The sequence below is a fragment of the Sipha flava genome, unplaced genomic scaffold (assembly GCF_003268045.1).
Source record: "Sipha flava isolate LNK unplaced genomic scaffold, YSA_version1 39_pilon_pilon, whole genome shotgun sequence".
Lineage (NCBI taxonomy): Eukaryota > Metazoa > Arthropoda > Insecta > Hemiptera > Aphididae > Sipha > Sipha flava.
This window is the reverse complement of record NW_020273107.1, coordinates 704,231-711,970: the sequence shown is the minus strand read 5'-3', so window position 1 is coordinate 711,970 and position 7,740 is coordinate 704,231.

Sequence of the window (7,740 nt, the reverse complement as noted above, 5' to 3'; positions counted from 1 at the left end):
TTTAAAAGTTATACTTTTAACTATTCTCTTATTTTATCTGTATTCAATCAATGAACATTTTAAATTAAATTTTAAGTTTTACTTTGGAAATTAATTTTTCCGAATTATGATATTTATATAAATTTATCTTATTTCGAACTAATATTTAATATTATTTTCATAAGTAAGAAAATAAATCAATATATTTTATATTCGCATTGGAGTTAACACGAAATCTTTACTTGTACATCAATTGACATGTGAATAGTTATACTTGACATTTTTATAAATAATAATTCACAATCTTTTTTTTTATTTTCTGTTTGAGTCGAGAACCAAACGGATGATGTTTTCACATTACTACAGCTCGGCCCCAATAATTCACAATTTGCATCAATTCAGTGACTAATTTCTACCATTGGGTTTGGTAAAGATAGACATTTCTGGAAAAATTTTAATAAAAGGTATGCCATTTATAAAAATGTTTAAGTACCTTTGAACATGTTATACTACATGTCAGCAATTCGGTTATTTCATATTTTTATAATCTTCCTCTTATCATCCAAAATTGCTTAAAGCATCGGAACATAAGAAACAACCTCTCTGTACCACCGTATATGGAAGAAGCCCTCAACGAAAATAATATCAAATTCATTATATTTTTATTAAAATTTATCTCATAAATAAAATCTAACAGTGAAAAAAATCTCACTAAAACCACATTACAATTTGTTATTTATGTACTTTTAATTTATATTTTTTTTAATCTAAATTACGTTAGGCTAATGACCTATGATACGAAAGACTTATTTTTAATAAAAAAAAATCTTGCTTCTCTAAATTTGAACAATTGATAGTTAATTTCAAATAATAGACTTAAAATATACCTAATTGGGATTACGAATTTATTCGGACACAACACATTTAGATCGTTTAAAAAATCTTCCTTTACACAACAACGCGAATCATCCTCGTATCATCATTAGTGCATGTGAATTTCATGAAATCTATAATTTATTGGTGATTTCCAAAAGGTTGAAAAGCTTTGATAAACCGTTGAACCAGCTGACCACGATTCACCTTTTTGAGTAGGATATATTTGTTGAAATTTATATTAAATAAATAATTCAAAATCTTAAGATATATGTTAATAGCTAAAGTACGAGATAAATCGTAGATAAAAGTTATAGAATTTTGACAGTTTAATCTTTTAAAACTGTAAAACCTATATGATTAGAAAAGTTCAAATGATTATGCGTTATAACTATTAATTAATTTATACTAAATGGTTTATTACCTTCTTAGTATATATTTTTTCAATACTCGCATATTTTAAGATTAGATATGGTTTAATAAGATTATTATTTATGAACAATGTTAAATGAGTTATACCTATTTGTACAGTTGAACTCATAATTATCAAAATGGAATACGTCTACGTTTCTACAAGGTGATCTGTTTTAATGTGTGAACTAATTTTATCTATTATTCGAAAAGCTTTATAACGTATTACATTTTTTTTTTTCAAAAATAGATCTTTATATCTAAAATATAATTGTTGAGTGTCAATTATAGTTTTAAAGTTGTTTTACTTTTAATTATATACGTACAAAACAAAATAAATTTAAAAACATTTACACAATGAATATTATTTATGAATGGATATTAATATTATAAAGTTATAATATAATTGATATCCTATGCGTAATAATTTAATAAGTATAATTATTAAAACATTATAAGATAAGCATGTGCACAAAAATCTAATATATTTAAACATTTTTTCATAAGTAAGTATATAATAATTATTAATAACTTAATCCGGATTTACTCGAATGTATTTTCTTGTTTTTATTTTCATATTTAAAATATTATTTTAGAATATTATAAGTAACATTGTTGAGAGCAAAATAATTGTTATGCTTAATCAATTTTTATGCTTTTTTTTTTAAAAAAATACCTCCTTGTATACAATATTTTTGGTTTTACCTTCAAACAGCAGTTCTCCCAGATTATCAGGAGAGCTTACACGTGATCAGGTAGCTAATTGGCAACGGGAAAAACAATCATTTCTTAAATTTACTGCTGTCATTTTCGATTTTAAAACTGCTCTTGCGCTATGTTAATTGTAATAGCAAAACAGACCTTGACAGGAAACTGTAGCCATTTGAAAGTGGCAGTCAGACGGAATCAAAGGTTTTCTTGGTAAAAAAAAATGTTTCTCCAGCACTACAGCCTGTATAAGATAATTCACGATGTCAATTTATTACGATCGAAATGTTATTGACATTTATATTATATTTTATGATAAAAATAATTGTCCTGCGTTGCAATGCAACGAACATTTAACACGGAGGTATGATGAAATTAAAAAAAAAAATCTAATTTAAATTAGATTGATGTAATTTTATTTGAAGTATTCTTTCGAGTTTCGTATACAATTTCTTTCAGATTATGAATTATTAGTAATGACTTTCAACTAATAGAGGAGTGGTTTAAATTATTTCAGAATGTACCATGTACATATTCAGAAATTTTTTTTTTTGCTTATATAGATATTTAAATGGATTTAATTGGATTTTGTAGTATCATGAAAACGGATAAAATATTGGAAAATTGTTACAATGTAGAAATATTAAGTAGTTTCGTGATTTATTTGTGAATTCTTTTATGAGTTATTTATAGTTATTCTTTCATCATAATTATTGTTTCATTTTACTTAAAACAAATAGATAATTTAATAAAAAGCAAGTTAATTCAAAAAAAATTGATAAAACATTTTTAAAACAATTCAGATAAATTATTATACTAAGTACTCTAAAGCCAATGCACGTGCTCATCTTAAATGTAACTGCTAATCTGTAATAATTTTTACATATACAAACAATGTGTTTTTATTTAATATCATATAAAAGAATATATTTTTAGCCCGACTATATTTAATGTACAGGTAGATAACTATTGATTTGTTTTATGTACTATTAATCATAACCTCTTAGTTATAAAATACAATATTTGTAAATATATAAAGGCTGGTTAATATAAGCTGCAGGTAATTTTGTAAATTTGCATCAAACACGTTTGAAAACATCAGTAATACCAGTGATTTAAAATGATTTAAAAGTTTAAAATGTTTAAGTTTAAGGTTAAAGTATAAGTGTATTCAAAATTTTATACTAAAATCTGTAAAAAAAAAAAAATTATGAATATGATTATTATTAATATGACGTACTAATTATTTTTTATTATTAAAAATCTTAAGTAAAAATTTTATATTAGTTTATACTATTGAGATTACTATCTTCGAGTTGAAAAATATTTGTTTGTTATATTGAGAAAATATTATAAGAAATTACAAAATATATTTAAAAGGATTAAAAATATAATGGTGTTACGTATTCTTAAATATTTTTAAAGTACTATATAAATATAAATACAATTTTAATTATAGATTATAAATAGCATTAATCGTAATAATAATTAATAATTATCAATTTCATTACTAAATTTGTTATAGGATATAGGGATATATGAATATCAAACTTTGAAACTGTACTACTATATTGTCATAGCTAAATATGATAAAGTAAAATCAAATATGGATATACTATGTTATTAATTTTGCTACAAAATGGACTATATCTAAATTTTAAAAAAAATAATTACTATGAAAATATTTATCTGGAATTTATATAGTCAAATGTACAATTTTAAAGCTTTAAATGCTTTAAGTATTTACATATTAAGCTATCTAAATCACTCAATAAATTATGTTTTTTTTGTTTTCTTGAAAACATGTATAATTTGTTGATAATGGTTTTTGTTTAAAATTAATGTTTTTCAATGAATAAAATAATGGTTTTTGGTTTTTTATTTTTTATTCTGTTAAATTCATAGCTAGTTTTTTTTTATAGAATTTAAGTAAATTTCAATTAAAAGGGATGGATTCGTTTATTAATTTATGTAACTTATTTATATTCGATTATAAACAGTTTTAAATTAATTCCATTAAAATTTATGAAAACAAGCAGCAATGTATTATAGATTCCTATTACTAAATTTAATATTTTAATAATAAATTTATTATAAAATCAATGCTATTAATAATAAGATATTTTAATAGTTAGTAAAAAAACATATTGTTATATACATTACGTTATAATAATTTCTATTAAATAATTTGAGAATTAATTCCAAACCGTTGGAAATATTCGTGGCAGAGACCTACAGAAATATCTCTAAATATTTTAACGTTCTAAGCGATATTTAATTATAACTTATAAACATAATCATAATTCATATTACTATATATTATAGTCATCTATTTTCAAAGCCATTAGCACTGGTATAATATAACTGTAGCTATTCCGATATTGTATACGGTTACACCGAGTACTACAAATAGAAAATATCACGTAAGACGTGATTAACTATAAATTTTGCATTCTGTATATGCTATTGTCTCCATGAAACAATAAAAACAACACTTTAATGAAAGGAACATAAGCTTAGCACTTGTGCCATAAATAAAATATTTAAAAAACAGGTTCCATGAAAGATAAATAATTATAATTATTTGTTAGTTATTGATTTGCAGACTTACAGTATAGGTTTAAATGTTAAGTAATAATAAACTCTGATATATATATATATATAATTATAAACATATTAATAGTTATGAAGTCTGCATATAAGCTCTGTGATATTATAAAACACAATAATGCATATTTAATAAAATTAAAATAAATTAAAATATGTAAATAAAATAATAAAAAAGTCAAATAAAAATAAAAAATTATTTAATGCTTATTAATACTCGTAAATTAATATTTAAATAAAAAAACAGTTTATATATAGAAATAAATTTATGTTCAACCTGGAGTATTATAATATTTCTAAAGTACGACCAACTTCGAATTAAAAATTCATCATCGGGTTTAATATATAAAGTCAATTGAATCGTTTCCAGCTATCAAAATTCGATAATGAACGTGACACAACCGGAGGTGGATAGGTAGTTTTTTTGTTACAGGGAAATATTTTAATGGGGCCATCAAAATGAAAAAAAAAATTTGCTTTTAAAAAATGTATTATATTTACTTATCCTAATTTAATTTAAATAGTTTAACTATAAAAAAAATAAATAAATTTTCATAAAAAAATTAATGGTATCGAGGGGCCACCGACATAATATGGGGCGAGGGCCCACAGGGAAAATCCCTTTTTCCCTATGGACCTATCCACCCCTGGATACGACCTTGTATTTATAATGATACCCTAAATTTATAATTTTCAATACCTATGGTTGAAATTCCAGAAAATGCTAGTGTTAATAGTTCAATTGTGTTTTGTCTTGAATTATTAATTAAATTTTTTGATATCGTTTTATACTCGTTAATACTTTAGCATATGTAGTTGATTATAAATTATTATAACTATATAAGTTTTTATAGTACTGGAACTAGGGAAAGGAAAACGAGGATTCATCCCCGGACGTAACATTTTAAGGAGTATAAAGTTTGTAGTACATTATCTATTATTGACTAATAGTGTGATATTTTTAACTTTCTTCCTGATAATGTTTTTATAACTTAAAATGTATGATTATAAGTTAATTATTAGAAAAAAAAATTGTAGGGAAGAGTACTTGATTCTTGGTCTATGATAGGCCGTAATTTTAACATTTTTTCCGAGTGTAAAAATTCTTAGTTCCGTCTCTGAGTCTTTCACAATATTTAAAATAAAAAATTTAACATATTGATATTTTTCCATGCGCCTTGTAGAAAAATATGCGTGTTCACATGCAGATTTGAGGCAGAACTTATTGGAATTGATATAACAACTTAAAATAGCTTATACAAATTTGAAAAAGTATGTTTACAATGACATAATTTGAAAATAGTTGTAAAGCACATAATTAGTTACAGTAAAACAATAAAATTAATTAATGTCTAATGTTTATTAAACTATTCATATTTCATGTCTGAATATATGTAGATATAGCATATATTTATATGTATTAAACATAAATATAAGTAATTTAATTTTTAAGAAATTAAAAATAATAACATAGAAATGGTAAACTTTTTGGAACGTTAAATAAAAACATGACATATTCTATAAATATATTTTATTTAAGAGCATTTTTAATTTATGTATAAGTTATAATAACGAAAAAAAAAATCAATACAATTATTATAATTTAAGCTAAATATCAATTTAAGCTTTTCAGTATACTCTCTCGATTAAGGACACTATTATTCGTACACATGAATAGCACCTAATTCATATAGGTATATTTAAATAATTATATCGTGTTGTACAGAATAATTACGAGTTATATTTATTACAGTTTAATGTACGTGCTATATATAATATATAACAGTAAGATATCAATTTATTTTTTTATACATACGTTTATGAATATTAACAAAATCATACCTTTATGGATTAACATATGAACTTCGATGTACCTACTGCTTTGTTTTTGACCTATCGTAAGTAAAAGATATTAGTAATAAAAATAATTTATAAACCAATACAAAAATTAAATGTTTAAATAAATAAGTAATAACTGGCACGTAAGTGATATTGATCGTTACATAACCATGCACATATTTATAAATTATAAGTATAAAGATTCCGCGAATATTGAGATAGCATCTTTTTGCCAAAACATTAGGCGTACAACCAGCTGGTATCTGTTACCGATTTGAAATAAAAGCGTGTTTGCCCATCATTCAAGCGTCAAGGTAAGGCATACTGCCAGTTATAAGTATAAAACAGTATAACATTATTTTATTCATTAATTAATTTAAATTTCTGTTCAATCGATTTCACTCGACATAATACGCAGAACGCTAAATAATAGCTATAGGTATCTATGCTGACAATACAAAAGTGTACCCATAACCTATCTCGGCCACTCGTAATGCATCGTGTATACGATATCCCACAGTCAAACTATACAATATACCCAGCTATGCATGCATATATGCGTGCCTATAAATCATATATGTACAATGGGCATATTACTCAAGTGAAGAATAAAAATGGTCTGCCATTTTCTTGTTCAAACCATTTCGCTAGTCATTCGTTCGGTTTTATTTGTATATAACATTTGCTAGAGACAAAGTTATTTTATCATAAATTTACTTTTTAATATAGTTAACAAGCCGATATACTTCTGAATTTCCGATGATTAATTTGTAAAAAAAATTTTGATATTTTTCATACAGTGTACATTATATAACATTTTACAACAGTATAATACTCGTACAGTATGCATGTATAGTGCATACAACTGTTCAGAACATAGTAATACATATAAAGTCACAAATCCCAACTCTCATAAAGTAATTACCACTTTCATAAGTCATTTTTTGTATAAATAATACGTTGAAGTAATATTTTGATAAATGAAAATATCCGATTGTTTCAATAATCACACCAATAATATGTATCCACAGATTATCAAAAATGTATAGTTAAAAGACTTTAAAATTAACTGATTTATTTATAAAAGTCATCTAATTACAAAGATTATATGAAGTAATATTTATTAATTTACATAAAGTACACCACAAACAACAATATTTAACTTATTAACATTAAAATGAAAATTAAAGTTTCCCTACATAATAATAACTACGTAATTAATTAATCGAAAACAAAATCATAAAAAACATATTTCCATTATCAATTATCGAATTACTAAAAAAAAAAAACAATTGCAGTGTTTCAATAAAAATAAAACATTGA